The sequence below is a fragment of the Sarcophilus harrisii genome, chromosome 5, assembly GCF_902635505.1.
Source record: "Sarcophilus harrisii chromosome 5, mSarHar1.11, whole genome shotgun sequence".
NCBI lineage: Eukaryota > Metazoa > Chordata > Mammalia > Dasyuromorphia > Dasyuridae > Sarcophilus > Sarcophilus harrisii.
Window position 1 is genome coordinate 166,852,363 of NC_045430.1, and position 22,774 is coordinate 166,875,136.

Below are 22,774 nucleotides of genomic sequence, written 5' to 3' on the forward strand. Positions count from 1 at the left end.
GTTTGTTTTTTTAATTTTCAGTTCCAAATTATCTCTCTCCTTCTATCTTCCCTCCTACTCATTGTAAAGGCAAGAAATACAATATCCATTATGCATATAAACTCAAGTAAAATGTAATTCTATATTTGTCATGTTTCTCTAAAATAAAATGTTTTATCTTTCTGCCCCATACCTTTACACTGGCCTTCTCCTATACTTAGATTGAACCTCTTATTACTTTCTCTTTTCTCCAAGCACCATCTTTTCAGGGAAGATTTTCTTATACTTTCCAGTTATTAATGAATTCCCTCTTAAATATCTGATTTTGTACTTGTTTATATTTATTCTATATGTATTCTGTATACACTTGCATATGCAGTTGTTGTCTTCCTATTAGAATGTTACTGCCTTGAGGGTGAGGATCAATTCATTTTTTGTATCTATACCACCTAATACAGAGCTTGGCATATAGTATGTGCTTATTAAATACTTATTTGTTAAGTGATTAATTTCCCATATCAGATTTTAAATTCTTTAAAGGCTAGGATCATGCCATGTTCTCATCTCTGTCTTCTCTCAGCATCCAACACTGACCCTAATATATTTAATAATTTAAATTGTTAATACAATGGTCGTCGGCAGGAAATCAATTGAATTTAATTTTCTTTAAAAAATAAAAACAGCAGAAATGGATCTACCCAGCACAGAAGTAGCATTTCTCCCTCTGGATATGATCCCTGAGTTAACAGTAGCCATTTCAAAGAGATTCACATATTTAATCTTGACACCACCTATTCTTGTGTAGGTCTCCCAACATAGTAAAAGTGAAGATCACTGCTAATGAACAAGGAAACAAAATCACTCCCAAACAGTTTTCACTAACCCAGAACATTCCACAGATATTCTTTAAAGAGTAAAGTTTCAATGGACTTCATCAACACAGTTTTTGATGTCAAACATCTGATCCATCACTCATCTGATGTTGTAATTTTACATTCAGTCAGGAAGCACTGGTTTCTCACAGTAGTATATAACACATTAGTCCTAAGGTTCAAGATTTGTACACAGTAAAGACCAAGTAGTTGGTTTTTTGTTTGTTTGTTTGTTTGTTTTGTTTTTTGTTTTCCCAGTAGAAGCATCTTCTAAGGTCTTGATTGAAATTGCTGGTTTACCTTGAAGAGACTGTTAAAAATGCTGTCATGACAATATTTCTCTATTGCAACAATACTCAATGCTAGGCCTTCAAAACCATCTTAATGGTTCCTAAATCATCAATGAGCCAAGTGTTGTTGCTACTGCTTATGGCTTGGCCCAAAAGTTTAAAGCTGAGATAAATGTGTTGATCTTTGACCTTGGAGGTGGTACATTAGATATCTTCATTCTTACCACTGAAGATATCATCTTTTGGGTGGGAAGGACTTTGACAATTTCATCATCAACTATTTCATTGCAGAGTTCAAGCAGAAGCCCAACGAGTACATGAAAGAAATCAAGAGTGTTATCTGCTGTCTACAAACTGCATGTGAATGTGCAAAGTAACTCTCTCTTCCAGTTCCCAGGACAGTATTGAGATTGACCTCCTCTACCAACTTTCTCTACTTCCATTATCCAATCCCACTTGGAAGAGCTGAATGATGACACATGGCACACTAGACCCTGTGGAAAACACTTTAAGAAATGGTATGTTTCTTAAATCACAAATTCATGACTTTATCCTTGTAATGTTTCCACTTGAATTCCTAAAATCCAGATATTTCTGCAACACTTCTTCAATGGCAAAGTGTTCAACAAGAGTATTAACCTTGATGAGGCTGTTGCCTGTGGTTCAGTGGTCCAGATTGCACTTTTGTCTGGAGATAAATCTGAGACTCTGCAGGACTTGCTGCTATTGGATGTCACTTCTCTTTACCCAGGAGTTGAAATGGCTTTTGGGGGGGTATGACAGTTCTGATCAAACATAATGCATCCATTCCTCCAAAGCCGACACAGATCTACCACTTATTTGGATTTATGAATGTGAATAGTAATTACAAAGAATAGCAACCTGCTTGACATGTTTGAGTTCACAGAAACCACTCCCCTCCAGCACTCAGGGGTATTCCTCAGGTTGAAGTAATTTGACATTGATACAAATGGCATCCTCACTGCTTCTCCTGTGGCTAAAAGCACAAGAAAGAAAAACAAGTTGACAAAGGTTGTCTGAGAAAAGAAGACATTGAGCATATGGTCCAGGAGTTTAAGAAAAATAAGACTGAGGAGGAAAAAAAAAAAACAAGTAATCTGCCAAGATTTCTTCTGAAATTTGTGTGATTGAAATGATCAGTTGACTGAATAAGAACTATATTCCTTAGAAGTAAGAATTTGATTATCAGCAGAAAGAATTGGAGAAGGTCTGCAACTACAATATTACTAAAGTATACCACAGTGTAGGGAGTAGGGAGGTGGATTCCTAGAGGGTGCAGCAGTCCTCTCTGGAGGTGCATCAAAGGGGCCTACTAAATGCACCAGAAGAAAGAACATTTTATTCAGCTTTTCAAAAATTGGAAGACTCAAATTTATAACAAAGGCAGTAGCACATTTAAAACAGTTAACCCACTCTGTAAATCTAGAATTTCTGAATACTTGAATTGTGCAGAAGGAGAGAAGTAAACAACATTTTACTATATCAGTATTATAAACAAGAGAAAATGAACTTTTTGTCCTAGAGAATAAAATCTATTTAAAATTAACTCCATAAAAATTTCAAATGAAATGGCAACTTTAACTCTCATTAATGAGAGGCTGGTAGGTGTTCCCCATTTATTAACAGTAATCTAAACATGTACTTGAACTACATTGCTTATCTAAATTGCTGTCTAATTATTATAATGTAATGCTCTCAGTTTTCATAGAAATTAAGGCATTTTTTACTCTAAGGGAAAGACCCTTAGAGGTAGCCTTATCTTCTAAGTCTGTTTACTTCATTGAATAAGCAAGCAGATGAGCAACTAAATATTACGTCTAGAACATTGATCCATTAGTTGACTTTTTATATGCTTTCCTTTTTTTTTCTTTTCTCTTTAGTATCTTACCATTTCAAGAGAAAGTTGTGTGACAAACATAAATTATTTATATCTACACTAGTACAAAGTCGCTTTAGCCACATACTTGATTTGACTAGTCAGCTCAGATTTTTAAAAAATTCAATTAAATTCAATGAGCATGTCTTTAGAGACAACTATGAGAAAAGCCCTGTGCTGGTACTTTGAATACCCTACATGTTGTAATTGCACCACTGCTTACAAGAAAAAAACAAAACAAAACAAAACCTCCATAATGCCAATGCCCTCAACACCCATAAATTTTATACATTTTTATCAATATAGATGTTTTAAAATAAAAAACCTCTATAGAATAATAGCATGTTGATTTAATATAGAGTAGCAATTATGTGCAGTTATTGTAATCACAAAGAACAATGGTATGAAAAGTGATCTATAGTTAATATTGAAATGCTTATTGTGGAGTTATAAAGCATAGAATTTGTAAGTGTGGGTGTGCTCTACAGTATAGTTTTTCTTTTTTCCATCTGCATATATAGTAGACATTTCCTTAGCTTTGATATCATGGTATCTAATAATTCCAATAATTCAAGATCCAGAGAAGACATCAAAAGTCATTTAGTCCAAATTCCCATATATATAGCTGCAGAAATTTGGTCATAGGGAAGTGAAAAGTTTTTCCAAAGATAACCAAGTTAAAAATGACTTGAGGAAATATTAGATTCCTACTCTTTGGAGTCTTTTCACTTTATCACACTACCGCCCTATCAGAAGACTTTGTTCTGAATATTGATTTTATCACTACTAATATTACCTTAAACATATAATTATATTTCTCTTATCCTCTGTGTAAACTGAAGTAGATATATTACAGGAACTCCTGAGTTTTGTTAATCTCTACATTGATACTCAGTCCCACTAAGTTCTAAACTTAGTGCAGATGCTAAGGATTTGAATGGTGTTTTAAAATGTCATTTGTTAGAATTTCTGGGAGCCAAAATGACAGAGTAAGCAGTAAATTGCTATATCTCTCACATTCACCTCCAAGAAATCATAAAATAGCACCTACAAATAAATCAATCAGTATCAGAATCAGCAAAAAATAAAATAAACAAGTTTTAGACAAAGAAACTTAGACAATTGGCAGGAAGTCTTATCTCAGACTTACATGAACTGATGCTGAGTGAAACAAGCAGGGCCAAGAGATCATTATATACTTCAACAACAATACTATATGATGACCAATTCTGATGGACTTTTTCCAAGTAAATATTTGACTTTTTTTCCCCAATCTTTCATTTTTTTTTTTTTTTTGGTTTTGTTTGATGGATTCTTGATGTCTCAATGAATCAGTCATTTCTATTTGTTCAATTCTCATTTTTAGTGAATTATTTTCTTCATTAGCTTTTTTTTACTTCTTTTTGAATATGTCCAATTGAGTTTTTAAATGAATTGTTTTGCTCTTTGGAATTTTTTTTTCCATTTCACTAATTTTTTTTAGTGAGTTATTTTCTTTTTCCAATTTACAAATTCTGTTTCCCTGCACTTCTTGGGAGTTTTTTACCTTTTCCAATTCACATTTCAGGAAGTTGTTGCTCTTTTGCATAGCTTTTCATTCCTTTCCCCATTTTTCTTCTAGTTCTTTTTTAAGGTTTTTAATAGTCTCTTCTAGGAGAGCCTTTTGTGTTGGGGTCCAACAATTGTCTGGAGACTGTCTGCTATTAGTCTCCTTGGTGTTGAAAAGCTGCTCTCTTTCTGTAGAAACTATCAATCGTCCTTATGATTTTTTTTACTCATTTTTTAAAGCCTGTAGGATCTGCCTTCAGGGACAGGAGGTTACCAGCTTCCTCTGCAGAGTAGTGATATATGTATGGGGATAGCTGTCCTGCCAGCTGGCTACAAAGAGCAGTGAGTTATTGGAGTACTCTGGGAAAGAGTTTCCCACCTGGAAGTAACTGCTGGGAAAGTGCCCTGCAAAGAACTCTGCTGTGCAGGTTAACAATTGCCCTGGGGTTAGACATTGAGCAATGAAAGTTTCACTACCCCAAGCCAAAGCCTGCCCTGGGGCTGTGGTTATTAGTGGCTGAGCAGTGAATAGCCCTGCATGGACAGGAAGTGTCTCTGGCCTGGGAAGCACAGTCTGCTGGGGAAGTTCTATTGCCCCAGGCAGAGCCCTCCACTGTGCAGATTATAGGCTGCCCCGGCTGTGCCCCACCTGTCATGCAGATTTGTAACTGCCCCCTACAAAAGCCCTGTACTTCAGGATGTGTCTGCAGGGCTGTGTTACAGTTCTGACTGAATCACTCCCGGGTTTGGTTGGTTAAAGCCAGATCTTGTTAGGTTCTGCTGTTTTTTAGAGAGTACCCTCTGTTTTAGGCTTTAATTTTTCTGTCAATTTACTGCTTTTTAATCAAGGCAGAGCAGTTAGCCTATAGCAGAGTTATCTCTATAACTTCTCTAGCCACAGAGATCACCCCCGCCCGTGATGTGCTCAGGATACTAGTCTCTCCCTGCCTGTGCTGATCAGTTCCTGGCCCTCAGGATAAACCTTTCCTGGCAATCTTCCTGATTATCTTCCACTGGTAAGTTGTATGCTTCTAATCTTCATGAATTTTAGCAATCAAGTGCTATTTTTGAGGCTGAATTTAATAGTTGGTTGTGAGGGGATGAGAGGAGCTTAGAAAGTTGTGTTTGCCTTCTCTGCCATCTTGGCTCTACACTCTAGCATTTTCATTCAGAGAAGAAGATGGACGTTCAATAAAACTGGTGAATTCCATTTATTTTGAACTAAAAGACCAGAGCTAAACAAAAAGTTTGACCTCTAAATATAGAACTCAAGAGAAACATAAAATGGTAAAAAGAAAAAAAAAAAACTCCTAAGAACTTTATATCTGTAATGGGTATACATTAAGACAACATGTATAATCTGATTTTACTGTTAAAATCCAAACCAAAATCCAAAATCAAAATATATATATAAAAACTAGAGATGGAAAGGGGATGGTAACAGAAAAAAAGGGAAGGTGGATGTAAAATGAGAGAAATTACATCTCCGGAAGAGGCAAAGAAAACATATTGTAATTGAGGAAAGTAAGGGAAGGTGAAGAATATTGTGAGAATTTTACTCTCATCAGTTGTGGCCCAAAAAAATTAAATGGTTTCACCAAGAAACATCTCTCATCATATGGAAAAGTGGAAGAAGAAATTTGCAAAAAGGGAAGGGGTAGGCTAAATAGAAGGGAAAACAGAAATAGTAGGGGAAAGGTATGAGAAAAGGGAAGGGTTTCTAAAGGGGGAGACTACTCAAGGCACATAAAGCTCCTAAGTAAAAATGCTGGGGAGGAGAGAAAGGGGAAAAGGAAAGAGAAAAAGTTTAGTTTGGGGTTACTAAGAGGGCAGGAAATAAAGAATTAGTAATTTTAACTGTAAATGTAAATGGGGCGAACTTTCCCATAAAATGTAAGCAGATAGCAGACTGGATTAAAAGCCAGAATCCTACAAGATGTTGTTTACAAGAAACACATTTAAAACAGAGTGATACACACAGAGTAAATGTAAAAGACTGGAGCAGAGCAGAATCTATTATGCTTCAGCTGAAGTAAAAAAAAAAAAAAAAAAAGCAGGGGTAGCCATCCTGATCTTAAATCAAGCAAAAGAAAAATTCTATCTAATTAAAAGAGTTAAGGAAAGAAATTATATCTTGCTAAAGGATAACATAGATAATGAAGAAATATCAATATTAAATATATATGCACCAAGTAATGTAGTATCTAAATTCCTAAAGGAGAAGTTAAGTGAGTTGCAAGAAGAAATAGACAGCAAAACTATAACAGTGGGAGATCTCAAACTTTCTCTCTCAGAGCTAAATAAATCAAACCACAAAATAAATAAGAAATAAGTTAAAGTTGTAAATGTAATACTAGAAAAACTAGATATGATAAATCTTCGGAAAAAATTAAATGGAGACAGAAAGGACTACATTTTGTTCATGGGTTATATACACAAATTGACCATATATTAGGACATAAAGACCTCAAAATCTAATGCAGAAAAGCAAAAATAGCAAATGCATTTTTTTCAGATCATGATGCAATAAAATTACATCAATAAAGGGCCAGGGGAAAACAGAACAAAAAGAAATTGGAAACTAAATAATCTCATCCTAAAGAATGAATGGGTAAAAGAGCAAATCATACACACAACCAGTAATTTCATCCAAGAGAATGACAATAATGAACAACATATCAAAATGTGTGGTTTGCAGCCAAAGTGATAATAAGGGGAAATTTTACATCTCTAGATGCTTACTTGCATAAAATAGAGAAAGAGAAGTTTAATAAATTGGGGTTACAACTAAAAAACCTAGAAAAAGAGCAAATTAATAATCCCCAATCAAATACCAAACTTAAAATTCTGAAAATGAAAGAAGAGATCAATCAAATTAAATCTAAAAAGAAACCTATTGAATTAATAAATAAAACTAATAAAACTAAGATTTGGTTTTATGGGAAAAAACAACCAAATATATAACCCATTAGTTAATTTGATTAGAAAAAAAAGAGGGAAATAAAATTGCTAGTTTCAAAAATGAAAAGGTAGAACTGTTTATCAATGAAGAGGAAACTAGAAAAATTATCAGGAGTTGTCTTGCTCAACTTTATGCCAATAAAGTTGACAACCTAAGTGAAATAGAGGAATATTTACAAAAATATTCACTGCCCAGATTAACAGAAGAGGAAATAAACTACTTAGTCTCATTTTAGAAAAAGAAATAGAACAAGGTATTAATCAACTCCCTAAGAAAAAAATATCCAGGACCAAATGGATTTACATGTGAATTCTACCAAATATTTAAAAAAACAATTAATCTAACAAGGTATACCAACATAAGGCCAAAATGGGTTCATGATCTAGACATAAATAATGATACTATAAAAAAATTAGAAGAACATAGGATAGTTTACCTCCCATATTTGTGGAGGAGGAAGGAATCTGTAACCAAAGAAGAACTAGATATCATTACTGATCATAAAATAGATAATTTTGACTATATTAAGTTAAAAAGTTTTTGTAAGAGCAAAACTAATGCAGACAAGATTAGAAGGGAAGCAATAAACTGGGAAAACATATTTACATCCAAAGGATCTCATAAAAGCCTCATTTCTAACATATATAGAGAATTGACTCAAATTTATAATAGTTCAAGTCATTCTGCAATTGATAAATAGTCAAAGGATATGAACAGACAATTTTCAGATGAAGAAATTGAAAATATTTTAGTCATATGAAAATAATGCTCCAAATAACTATTGATCAGAGAAATGCAAATTAAGACAACTCTAAGATATCACTACACACTTGTCAGATTGGCTAAGATGACAGGAAAAGAATTGGTGGAGCGTATGTGGGAAAACTGGGACACATATATTGTTGGTAGAACTGCAAATGGATCCAACCATTCTGCAGAGGAGTTTGGAAATATGCTCAAAAAGTTATCAAACTGGGCTTATCCTTTGATCTAGCATTATTTCTACTGGGCTTAAATCCCAAAAAGATCTTAAAGGAAGGAAAGGAACTCACATGTACAAAAAATTTTGTGGCAGCCTTCTTTGTAGTGGCAAGAAACTGGAAATTGAGTAAATACCCATCAGTTGAAGAAGGGCTGAATAAATTATGGTATATGAATGCTATGGAAAACTATTGTTCTGTAAGAAATGACCAGCAGGATGATTTCAGACAGGCTTGAAGATACCTACATGAACTGATGCTAAGTGAAATGAGCAGAATCAGGAGATCATTATACATGGCAATAAAATAAGATTATTTGATGATCAATTCTGTTTGACATGGCTCTCTTCATCATTGAGATGATTCAAACTAGTTCCACTTGTGTAGTGATGAAGAGAGCCATTTATACTCACAGACAGAATCATGGGAACAGAGTATGGAACACAATATAACATTCTCATTATTGCTGTTGTTATTTGCTTGCATTTTGGTTTTCTTTCGCCATGTTTCCTTTTCTTCCTTCTTAATCTGATTTTTCTTGTGCAACAATATAACTGCATAAATATGCATGAATACATTAGATCTAACATGGATTTCAACATATTTAACATATATTGGACTACTTGCCAGCTAGGGGAGGGGTTGGGGGGAAGAAGGGAAAATTTGGAACAAAATTTTGTGCGTATATGTTGGAAAAATTGTCCATGCATATGCTTTGTAAAGAAAAAGCTTTAATAGTAAAAAAGAAAAGAGTGAATATAAACATTCATGAAGATGAAATTAAAACAATTAAAATCTATTTTGATTATAGTCCAATAAATCTAACAATTTAAGTGAAAAATGTTTATAAAAATATTAACTTCCCCAATTAATAAAATTAAAAATGAATGCTTGAAAAACTATACCTTAGGGAAGAGAAAAGAAGTGGAACAAGGTATTGATGAGCTCTGTAAGAAAAATTCCCAAAGCCCAGATGAATTCACAAATATAATCTACCAAATATTGGAAGATAAGTTAATTCTAATACTATATAAATTAGTCGAAAAAATAAGGATTCTTAAGAAATTTCTTTTATGCCACACATATTTTGTTTATGCTTAACTCAGGAAGAGCAAAAACAGAGAAAGAAACTACAAGTCAATTACCTAATTAATATTAATGTAAAAATTGTAAATAAAATATTTGCAAAAAGGTCACTGCAATATTTCACAAGGATCATAACCTATGACCAGGTGGGATTTATACCAAGAATGCAGGGTTCAATACTGAAAAAAGTAGTAGCATATTTAGCCATATCAATAAATGAAGACAAGGACTTTGATAGACTATAACATTCCTTCCTATCAAAAACAACAACTAGAAAGTATAGAAATCATTGGAGTCTTTCTTAAGATGATCTTTTAAAATGAAAACAATTACAAAATATGTTTATACAAATAAAGACAGATCTAAAACAATTAGAGAAATAGTAATAATACATGGCTAGGCTAAGACATATAATAAAGATGTCAATTTTACTTAAGTTAATTTATTAAGTGCCATGACAACCAAGCAATGAAATGTTTATTTTATAAAGCTAGAAAAAATAACAAAATCTATCTGGAAGAAAAAAATGTCAAGAATATCAGAGGAATAAATGTGTGTGTGGGAGGAAGGTTAAGAGAGTGAACCTACCAGGACATGATTCCATACTACATTACAAACTTATAATAATGAAAACAGGAATGGCTAAGAAATAGAATAATGGATCAGTTTAATAGATTAGATACACAATATAGAGGAATAAATTACCATAGAAGCAAAGTGTTTTATAAACCTAGAAATCTAATCTTTTCTACATTCATCGTTTGAAAAAAAATTATTAGGAAATCTGAAAAGTAGACATAGATTAACATCTCATACTACATGATACAATGAGGTCAAAATGGATAAATGACTAGACATAAAGGGTGATATCATACTTTTAAATTATGGAAATATGGAAAAATGTACATTGTCATAACTATGAATAAAGGAAGATTTTATGATAAAAGACAGAGAAATTATAGGTAGCAAAACAGATAATTTTGATTACATCAAATTAAAAAGCTTTTGTGCAAACAAAAATAATGTAGGCAAAATTAGAAGAAAAAGGAATCTAGGACAATGTTCATATCTATTTTCTCTGATAAAGGCCTCATTTCTCAAATATATAGAACACTAGCCATATTTATAAATATAAAATAACATTTCCCAGTTGATAAATGGTAAAAGTTTATAAACAGGCAAATTTCAGAAGAAGAAATCAAAGCTATCAATAGTCACATGGAAAATGTTCTAAATCACTCTTTTTTTTCCCCTGAGGCAATTGGGGTTACATGACTTGCCCAGGGTCATACAGCTAGGAAGTGTTAAGCGTCTGAGACCAGATTTGAATTCAGGCCTGGTGACTTCAGGGCTGGTGCTCTAACCACTGCACCACCTAGCTGCCCCATAAGTCATTCTTGATTTGAGGATTTCAGGTTATAAGAACTCTGAGATAATTCATAACTCTTAGATTGCCTCCTATGACAGAAAAGGAAAATGTACAATGCTGGATACAAGTACACACTTAGAGGAATTGTGAATAGTCTAAATATGTTGGAGAAAAATTCTGATATATTAAAATAGTTATTAAAAATTGTACATATCCTTTAATTGACCAATACATCTCCATCAGCAAGAAATAAAAAACAGGTTAAAAGACTAATTTGTATAAAAATATTTGTAATGCCTCTGTTTTTTTGTTGAAAAAGAATTGGATGGGGTAGCAGAACCAAGATGGCAAAGAAAAGATACATCTTTATCTGAGCTATTCCTAGTGTCCCTCAGAACAACACCAGATCAAACCTCTGAACTGGTTTTAGAGCAACAGAACCTATAAATATTTGAAGTGTACCAAATTTCCAGCAGATGATACTTTGGAAGAACTTCAGAAAAGTTCCGTTTCAATCGGTCAGGAATGAAGGAAATAGAGTGCAGACACAGGGCAGGGAGTCAGGGCTTGTGACTTCCATGTGCTAGGGAATCTCCTAGGAGGCTCTTAAAGAAAGTACAGCTGTATTGGCTACTCTGTCCTGGTTACAAGCCAGTGGATCAGCAGATTAGGTTAAGATATCCAAAGCAAATACAAAAGGTAATAGTGAGCTTCTGAACCCAAGAAAAACATGGGTCTCACATTTTTGCCTCACCTACCCAGAACCAGAAATCTGTCAGCGGCACTGGCCTGAGGGCAACCAAAAGAAGATTCAAAAGAGATAAGGAAGGAAACTACATCCTACTAAAAGTTACCATAGAAAATAATGTAATATATATAATATTATACTATATATATATAAATTAAACCCCCCAATTAAATACCAAATTTGAAACTGTGGAAATAAAAGGGGAGATTAATAAAATTGAAAGTAAGAAAACTATTGAATTAATCAACCAAATTAAGAATTGTTTTTATGAAAAAAATCAACAAAATAGATAAAACATTAGTTAATTTGATTAGAAAAAGGAAATAAGAAAATCAATTTGTAAGTAGAAAAAATAAAAATGGAGAACTTTCCACCAGTGAAGTGGAAATTAAAACAATACTTAGGAGTTATTTTGTCCAACTATATGTGAATAAATCTGATAATCTAAGTGAAATGGAGGAATACTTACAAAAATATAGATGGCTAAGATTAACAAAATAGGAAATAAATTACTTAAATTGTCCCATTTTAGAAAAATAAATTGAACAAGGTATTAATCAACTACATAAGAAAAAATCTCCAGGGCCAGATACATTTACATATGAATTCTACAAAACATTTAAATAATAATTAATTTCAATACTATGCAAACTATTTGAAAAAATAGGGAAAGAAGGAGACCTAAATAATTCATTTTATGGCAGATATGTAGTGTTGATACCAAAACCAGGTAGGGTCAAAACAGGGAAAAAATTATAGAGCAATTTCCCTAAGGAATATTGATGCAAACATCATAAACAAAATATTAGCAAAGTGATTACAGCATGTCATCCCCAGGATAATACGGCATGACCAAGTAGGATTTATACCAGTAATTCAGGGCTGGTTCAACATTAGGATAAGTAAGTATAATTGACTATATCAATAACCAAAATAAGAAAAATCATATGATTATCTCTACCAAGATTTGACAAAATCCAACACTCATTACAATTAAAAACACTAGAAAGTATAGGAATAAATAGAGTTTTCCTTAAAATGATCAATAGCATCTATTTAAAACCAGCAGCAAGTGTCATGTGTAATGGGGACAAACTAGAACCAGTTCCAATAAGATCAGTGGTGAAACAAGGTTGCCAACTATCACCATTACTATTCAAGATTGTATCAGAAATATTAACTTTGGCAATAAGAGGAGAAAAAGAGATTAAAAATATTAAAGAAAATAATGGGAAAACCAAATTACCATTCTTTGCAGATGATATGATGTTATCCTTAGAAAACCCTACAGAATCAACTCAAAAACTACTAGAAACAATTCAAAACTTTAGCAACATTGTAAGATACAAAATAAATACACAGAAAATATCAGCACTTTTATATATTACCAACAAAGTCCAGCAACAAGAGACACAAAGAGAAATTCCATTTAAAACAACTGTACATAATATTGGGAAGTGTACCTGCGAAAGCTGTCAGTAACTATATGAATACAATTACAACATATTTTCCACATAAAATCTAATTAGTCAGATCTAATCATTACTAAAAATGTCAAGTGCTCATGGGTAGGCTAAATGAATATAATAAAAATTACAAAACTACCTAAATTGATCCATTTATTCAGTCATAAAACAAACTCCCAAGAAATTATTTTACAGAGTTAGAAAATATAATAACAGTGTTCATCTGGGAGAACAAAAGTTCAAGAATTTCAAGGGAATTAATGAAAACAAATTCAAATGATAGTGGTCTAGTTGTATCATACCCAAAACTATATTATAAAGCACTAGTCATTAAACTATTTTGTACTGACCAAGGAGTAGAATAGATTAGGTTCATGGGACAAAATAGTCAATGACTATAGTAATCTACTGTTTGACAAATCCAAAGATCACAAATTTTAGAAGAACTGACAATTTGAGAAACACTGGTCAGAAAATTGAAAATTAATATGCCATAAACTAGGCACTGACCCATACCTAACACTGTATACTACTATAAAGTCAAAATGGGTGCAAGATTTAGATACAAAAGTTGACATTATAAGCAAATTAGAAGAACAAAGGATAGTTTACCACACAGATCTATGGAAAAAAAATTTTGTAACCAAAGGAGAACTGGAGAAAATTTGAATACAAAATAGATAATTTTGACAATACTAAGTTTAAAAGTGTTTGTACAGACAAAACCAATCTAGATAAGATTAGAATAGAAGCATTAAACTGGGAAAACATTTTTACATTCAAATATTATGATAAAGACCTAGTTTCTAAAATATATAGAGAATTGGCTCAAATTTATGAGTTCAAACCATTCTACAATTAATAAATGGTCAAATGATATGAACAGACAATTTTCAGATGGAGAAATTGAAACCATTTCTTATCATATGAAAAGATGCTCTAAATCACTATTTATCAGAAAAATGCAAATTAAGGCAACTCCAAAGTACCACTACATTTCTCTCAGATTGGCTAAGATAATAGGAAAAGATAATGATAAATTTTGGAGGGGATGCTGGAAAACTAGGACCCTTATGCATTTTTGGTGGAGTTGTGAAATGATTCAACTGAATTGGAGGGAATTTGGAACTACATCCAAAGAGCTATAAAAACTATGCCTAAACTGTACATCCAGCAGTGTTTCTACTGGGTTTGTATCCCAAAGAGATCATTAAAGAGGAAAAGGGAGCCACATGTGTGAAAATGTTTGTGGCAGATCTTTTTGTAGTGTCAAGAAACTGGAACCTGCGTGGATGTCCATCAGTTAGAGAATGGCTGAATAAGATATGGTATAGGAATGCTATGGAATATTATTTTTCCATAAGAAACAATCTGCAGGATGAGTTTAGATTGGCCTGAAGAGACTTACATGAACTATTATTAAGTGAAGTAAGTAGAAACAGAAGATCATTGTACACAGCAACAGCAAGATTATATGATAATCAATTTTGATGGATGTGGTTCTTTTCAACAGTGAGATGATTCAGGCCAGATCCAATGGTTTTGTGATTAAGAGAGTCATCTACACCCAGAGTGATGACTGTGGGAACTGAGTGTGGATGACAACATACTTCTTTCACTCTTTTTGTTGTAGTTTGCTTGCATTTTCTTCCTCATTTTTTTTTTCATTTTTGATCTGATTGTTTTGTGTAGCAAGGTAATTGTAGAAATATGTATAAAAGAATTGCACATATTTAACTTATATTGGATTGCTTGTCATCTAGAGGACAGAGTGGGGAAAATGGGGGGAAAGTTTGGAACACAAGATTTTACATGAGTCAGTGATGAAAAATTATCCATGCATAAGTTTTGAAAATAAAAAGATTTAATTTAAAAAATAATTGGATAGTGATTGATTTGTTTTTCTTGCCCTGCTCTGAAGCAACCCCTATTGCATCTCCCCTAGCAAGCCAGACACCCATGACAACAAAAGTAGGAGAGACCTGTGGGCCTCTGCCTCCTCCACCTCTCAGAGCACTCTACTGCCCCTCCAAGGGGTTGGCACATTCTGATAGTATTACTTGTATAGTGTCTATGATTATACAATACCAACCATGGCCTGGTGAAAACAGACATTCAGATCTCTCTCTCTCTCCTGGGTTCTTTGGTAGAGGTGTTCTCCTTTCTAGTTTGTTTGCAAAATATTTCATAGATGTAGGAGCTATTGTCATAGATGAAGATTACAGTGGAAATGTTGGTAATGTATTATACATTTCTTAGGGAAGGAGAGGAGTCTGTGTTTTCTTTTACTGTTGTTCAGTTGCTTCAGTTGTGTCCAGCTCTTTGTGACTTCATTTGGAGTTCCATGGCAAAGATACTAAAATGGTTTGGCATTTCCTTCCCCAGTTCATTTTGTAGATGAGGAAACTATGGCAAACAGAATTAAATGAATTATGCAAGGTCGAACTGATAGTAAGAATTAGAAGCCAAATTATACCCAAGAAAACAAATCTTCCTGATTTCAGGGAAGACACTTTATCCACTGCTCCACCTACCTGCTCCTATGGTTTTTGTTTGGTTTACACATGTATAATCACCATCATATTGTTTTCCTTTTCAAAGAGTAGGAAAGGGTGAGAGGAAGAGAGGGAAAATTTGAAACTCAAATTTAAATATATATGTATATATGCATATATATGTATATATATACACATACATATATATGTATATGTATATGTAATATATGTTGAAATATAATGAAATAAATAAATATTTTTTAAAAATAGAATAAAAACAAAGAAGACACATTCTAAATAGAGATTAGAATACCAAAATCACAGAGATTCTGTTAACAAGTTTTGAATTTTAGACAAAATTGTCCTCTTTGCAAATACAAAAGAACAAGTTTATATAGGCCACAACGTTCTTATACAAAATTACCATACCAAGCATAAGAAAAATAGAATTTCTTTCTCTTGTAACTGTTGTTTGGATAGACACAAAAGCGGGTTTAATGTATTCAAAAGTTTAATATAGAATTAGTTTGTGAAATGCTAAAAATCTAAAGAATCAGCAACAAGAAATAAAATATATGGGAAGGGAAGTAGTCCTCCTACTGTGAAAACAGGTATAATGACCTTCATATCAATTGCTTATAGGCATATCCCACTTATATTTAATAGATTTGTAGAAAAGTGGAGGGGAAATTTAAAAAAAATGTGGATGCCTTCTTGTACTCAATAATGGATCCTAAGTGTTTATGTTATTTTGATCATTTTACTACAGATATTTAAAACAAGTAACTGTGTAGCTTATTAAAGGTTTAAGAATTGAATTGAACAACAATTGTGATATTTATATTATTTCAAAATAATGTTGGGTCTCTCTAAGAAAGTTTCTTTCTTAAAAAAGCAGAAAATATAGTTCTACCATTTTCAGATCCAACAATTGTTACTAGAGAAGCAAGATTTATCATTATGAATTACTGGTTATTTGAACTACTGGCAACATATTTTGGTCAACAAGCTTTGATTTGATATCTATATATTTTGCAGCCTGGGTATCAGGAAAGGATTCATGTGGAAGAAGGTAGCCCCTGATCTGAACTTTGAAAAACAAATACTTCCTTCCAAAATTCAGAAATTATGAGGAGCACATTCCAGGCATGGGGAAATAACCTTTGTAAAGGTATGAGGTTTAAAAAGAAAATCACTGACTAGAAATTATCCATATATGTGGTATTCTTTTTATAAGATAAATTCCTTAATAACAAGAGATGTCTTTTCTATTTGTACCCTAGAGTTTAATGTTTAAATGTTAAACATAATAAATTCATTTTTCATAAATTCTTCTCTTTATTTGCTATTATGAGAATAACTGTCAGAAATACAATGTTTCAGAAAATATCTCCATAACCTACCAAACACTGAAATAGTTTAATGTTTACTTCAGTGAAGCTATACTGTGATCTATGTGGTTAATCCATTATTCAGTGCATATAGAATAATTTATGCCTTTCCATCTTGGCCAAGAGTCTTGTCCATGTCCTTTCCTAAATCATCCATGAAAGTCCATCTAATTTTCAGGGTATATTTCTTTTGGGTTATTGACCCACCATTGGTGAATTATCTATTAAAACTTACTCTTTCCAAATGATTGACTTCTTTCATTTTTTTCTAAAACATTTCTTGGATTATTTATTTTATTATTACTAAAAAGCCCCAATTCCCACCAGCTCACATGCAAATCCATTCCAAATAAGATAGAATAGAGCTATAAAAAATAATGTTTTTCATTAACTCCTCTGCCTCATCATTCAGTGTAATGTTCGAGCTAACTTTTTGGAGGTCCTTCAGAAAGGTCTTGGTTTCAGCAGGATAGTCACCCTGAGGATGGAAAAGAACAGACTCCAGTCTTTATTGTGTTCGGCACAGTCTGTGTCATAGTCTGACCCAGTCTCAATCTGACCTAGTCTCCTCCAGCAGTCTGCAAGTCTGCTAGGCTCAAATAGTCTCAGTCTATCTGACTTTGTCCCCAGTTCTCTAATCCATTAAATAACCTATTACAATTACATTATTATAGTATACTGAGTATAAGCCAATCTAGAGTAATTATATCATTATATCAAACTAGAGTGATTACATCATTATATCAAACTAGAGTGATTATATTATTATATCATACTAGATATATATAAACTAGAGAACCATTATATGATCAATTCTAATGAGTTAACACGTTGTTTCAAGCATACTTCTCCAAAGTTCCGGCCCTCTCCATCACCTGCTTTCTTTTGTTTTAGAACACAGGTGGTCATACTCTCCCTGATTTCTCAGGAAGAAAGGTGAAAACACCAAAAAAAAAAAAAAAAAAAAAAAAAAAAAAAAAAAAAAAAAAAAAAAAAAAAAAGGAGGTGATCAAGCCCTCCCTGACTTCTCAGAAAGAAAGGTGAAAATACCGAAAAAGAGGTTCCTGGGCTTCTCAGGAAGGTGAGAATACTAAACCAGATATTGTTAGCAGGTTTCCTCTGGAATGAAGGCTTTTACTTCAAACAGGTATACATAAATCCATCAGCATGGGAGATATTACACAAGCACATAATAATATAACACAGGCTAGTAGTGATGTAAGAAACAACATGAATCAATATGAGGAATTTGATGTTCACTTTCATGGTTTTTCAGTGGCACACATTGTCAGAGATGGGACCATTTGATGTTTCTTGGGTCTTGTCCATTGTTTAAAGGGTTTTCTCTGTTGCTTTCTGATGGACAAGGCAAATATGGCTTGTTGGCACCCATCTGATTCTTTCCATATCTGTAGAGATACAAGCAAACCCTCTCCTCCAAGCAGTTAACCTATCTGGTCCCTTCCATTCACCACTTTCTGGATCTCTCCACATCACCTGGTGATTATCTAAAGATAGTGGAGCTGCTCACACTGAACACTGCCCTTCTGGTGGGTTATAAAAATCTGTCTTCCAGAGCCAATGCATCTTGTCAAAAACTAAAAAAAAAAATAATAGTATAAAGAGCTAAATTTAAAAGTACTTTAGGGTTACCTCTGGCTCCCCTTTCCTTTTGTTTCTGGAGTAGCTTCTTGATGTCTCTGTTTCTCCTTTCTACTATTGCCTGTCCTTGAGTATTTAAAGGTATGCCAGCAGTGTGTAAAATCTGATACTGTGAACAAAAGTGTGCAAAATGTTTAGAAGTATATACAGGTCCATTATCTGTTTTTATTGCTTGTGGTACACCCATAATTGCAAAAGCTTGTATAAGGAATTCAGTGAGTACTTGGGCTGTCTCTTTTGCTGTGAGTATTACAAAAGTAAATCCTCAGAAGATGTCTACTACAACATGGATAGAAGACAGACGATGAAAAGATTTATAATGGGTTACATCCATTTGCCAAATTTCATTGGGTCTCAAACCATGAGTTGTTTTTTTTTTTTTTTTTTTTTTTTTTTTTTTCCTGATGGGAGTGTAGGAGCATGGAAAGGAAGGCAAGCTGTACAGCCTTTTACTATGCTCCTAGCTTCCTCTCTTGTTATTCCAAAATTGGAAATGTAAAGCTCCAGCAGCCTGATGATATTTAGAATGAGATTTTGGGCTGCCTGAAATAAAGGAGTATCGGCCAACATGATTAGAAGGCCATGTGCCTTTGAATTGCTGTAAAAAAAATAGAACTTGGAAGTCTACTATGAGAGTGGACATGCAAGATATAAATCTTATCTGGATGCTTTCAAACTTGGTCTTGAAGTTCCTTAAAAAGATGATATATATTAAAAGCTACAAATTTTATTTGTGCTGTTGCAATACTTTGTATCACACCTACTGAATAGGATGAATCAGATATTATATTTACATCTCCTCGATAATAAGTAAGAGCTAGCATGATTGCATACAATTCATTCTGTTGAATGGACTAAAAAGGAGTTCTGACTACTCTTTTTATAGTTAAGTCATGAGAGTTTACAGCACAAATGTTATGATTGGATGCATCTATAAAGATGGTCTTTTAAGAGGAACCTTAGAAACCTTTTCTTCAAAAATTCATTGCCAATTATGTAATAGCTGGCTTATTTTTAATGAAGACCATGTGTAAAATTTGGAGTTGTGGCCTATAATGCCTAGGCTAGTTTTCTGGAGGGGATCAGGATCATTCAGAGTCAGGATTAGTCAAAGTCCTTGGTTTTTAGAAGGAAAAATGAAGGAGGCAGGCAAGCTGCCAAATGGTTCATGAAAGATGAATGCTGTAAATGGTCAAAGATATGAACAGACAATTTTCAGATGATGAAATTGAAACTATTTCCATTCATATGAAAGAATTTCCAAATCACTATTAATCAGAGAAATGCAAATTAAGACAACTCTGAGATACCACTACACACCTCTCCGATTGGCTAAGATGACAGGAAAAAATAATGATGAATGTTGCATGGGATGTGGGAAAACTGGGACACTGATGCATTGTTGGTGGAGTTGTGAACGAATCCAGCCATTCAGGAGAGCAATCTGGAATTATGCCCAAAAAGTTATCAAATTGTGCATACCCTTTTTTCCAGCAGTGCTACTACTGGGCTTATACCCCAAAGAGATACTAAAGAAGGGAAAGGGACCTGTATGTGCCAAAATGTGTGTGGCAGCCCTGTTTGTAGTGGCTAGAAACTGGAAAATGAATGGATGCCCATCCATTGGAGAATGGTTGGGTAAATTGTGGTATATGAATGTTATGGAATATAATTGTTCTGTAAGAAATGACCAGCAGAATGAATACAGAGAGGCTTGGAGAGACTTACATGAACTGATGCAAGTGAAATGAGTAGAACCAGGAGATCGTTATATACGTCAACAACGATATTGTATGATGATATATTCTGATGGAAGTGGATTTCTTTGACAAAGAAAAGATCTAACTCAGTTTCAATTGATCAATGATGGACAGAAGCAGCTACACCCAAAGAAAGAATACTGGGAAATCAATGTAAACTGTTTGCATTTTTGTTTTTCTTCCCGGGTTATTTCTACCTTCTGAATCCAATTCTCCCTGTGCAACAAGAGAACTGTTTGGTTCTACACACATATACACCATGGCCTATTTAACATGTATAGGACTGCTTGCCATCTCGGGGAAAAGGGGGAGGGAGGGAGGGGAAAAATTGTAACAGAAGTGAGTGCAAGGGATAATGTTGTAAAAAATTACCCTGGCATGGGTTCTGTCAATAAAAAGTTAATAAAAAAAAAAAGAAAGAAAAGAAAAAAGAAAAAAAAAGAAGCAGAAAAATACGAACAACAACAACAACAACAAAAGATGAATCCTGGATTCTGGAGTCTGAAGACTGAAGTCTTCTCTCCTCAGCATGCTTTGGAAGAGATAATCTGACCCTCTTCCTCAGCCCTCCAATCCGTGTCTTCAGTTGCGTCAGCACAACACATTCATCAAGCACCAATCCTGAGGAGAGCCATCACATCACCATATCATATAGAACAATTATCTCATATTGAGCAGGTAATTAGCCTTAAGTGTTCTGCTGTCTTACATTCAAATATACCTTTTTCAGAGTTCCAGCCCTCTACAGTGGACAATAAAATTTGCCACTCTGGGATGGTTTCACAGCATACATTAATTTGTGCATTGGTATAAAAGGTATATATTTTGTCAGATCTTATCCCAGATACTTGTAATACTCTCTTAATGCCCTTTAATAAAATTCTAGCCACAAGCACTGGATAAGGAGTAAGGTTTTAGTCCAGGTTGTGCTGGTAGGATCAGTCACTCTAGCACACTGTCTCCCTGACGAAGGATTGCTTTTGCAGCAAAAATTGATATTTCCAAGGGTTTCTGAGTGACTCCTTCAACCACATTGGATAAAGTCAGTTCAACTTCTGTCAAAGCCTCTTGAGTTTCTTTTGTAAGCTGACATGGAGAGTTTAAAGCAGTATCTCTCCTTAAAATGTCATATAACTATTGTAATTGATAAGTAGTTAAGCCTAACACTGGACACATCTATTGGATATCTCCTATCAATTTCTGAAAGTCATTTAAGGTATTCAACTTCTCTGTTCTTAAACAAAGTTTTTGTAATGTAATCACCTAGGATATACTTCATATCCTAAATATTGAAAAGGAGCATCTCTGAATTTTTTCTGGAGTTATATGCAATTTGTAGTTCCTTAGTGTTTCTAAGGTCTTTCATAGACATAGTTCTAACATTTGCTGCTCAGGTGAATACCCCAAGATATCATCCATGTAATACAATGTCATAACTTTTGTAAATGCTTTTCTTACTGGATTAAGAGTGGTAGCAACATACATTTGACACATAATAGGGCTAGTTTTCATTCTCTGTGGCAAAACTGTCCATTCATATCTTTTATAAGGCTCAGCTAAATTAACGCTGGGCACTGAAAAGGCAAAACTTTTCTTAGCTTCCTTATTCAGAGGGATAGAATAGAAAGAATCCTTAATGTCTATAACCCAAAGAGGCCATTCTCTAGGCAATTGAGTAGGAGATGGAAGTCCAGGCTGAAGAATTCCCATAGTACCCATCTCTTCATTTATTTTTCTCAAATCAGTCAACATCCTCCATTTTCCAAATTTCTTTTTTACAACAAATACTGGGGAATTCCAAGGACTTAGAGAAGGTTGTAAGTGTCCTTGGTCAAATTGCTCTTCTACTATATCTAATAAGGCCTGATTTTTTTTTCTTTTTAATTGTTAAGGGGCACTGTTCTACCCACATTGGTGTATCAGTTTTCCACTGAATGGTAACAGACGAGAATGCAGGCAGGCCTTCAACAGCAGCCCTGTCTAAAAAGCTGAAGTTATTAGGTTATAAAATCTATAAGAACACATTTGTAATCCTAGATGTTGTAAATGTCTTTTCCCTATAGATTGATGTTTTTTTTTTTCAAATTCAAAAGGAGGAAAAACTCCTGTTTCACTTTCAAATATCCATCTCAAAGGGGTAGCATTAATTTCAGCTGTTATTGATCCTTCTATGCTAGACATATAGGTTTCTGCCTTAATCTTTTGCCAATAATTGGGCCAACTCGGCACCTCTAATAACTGTACGATCTGCAACTGTGTCTATCAACCC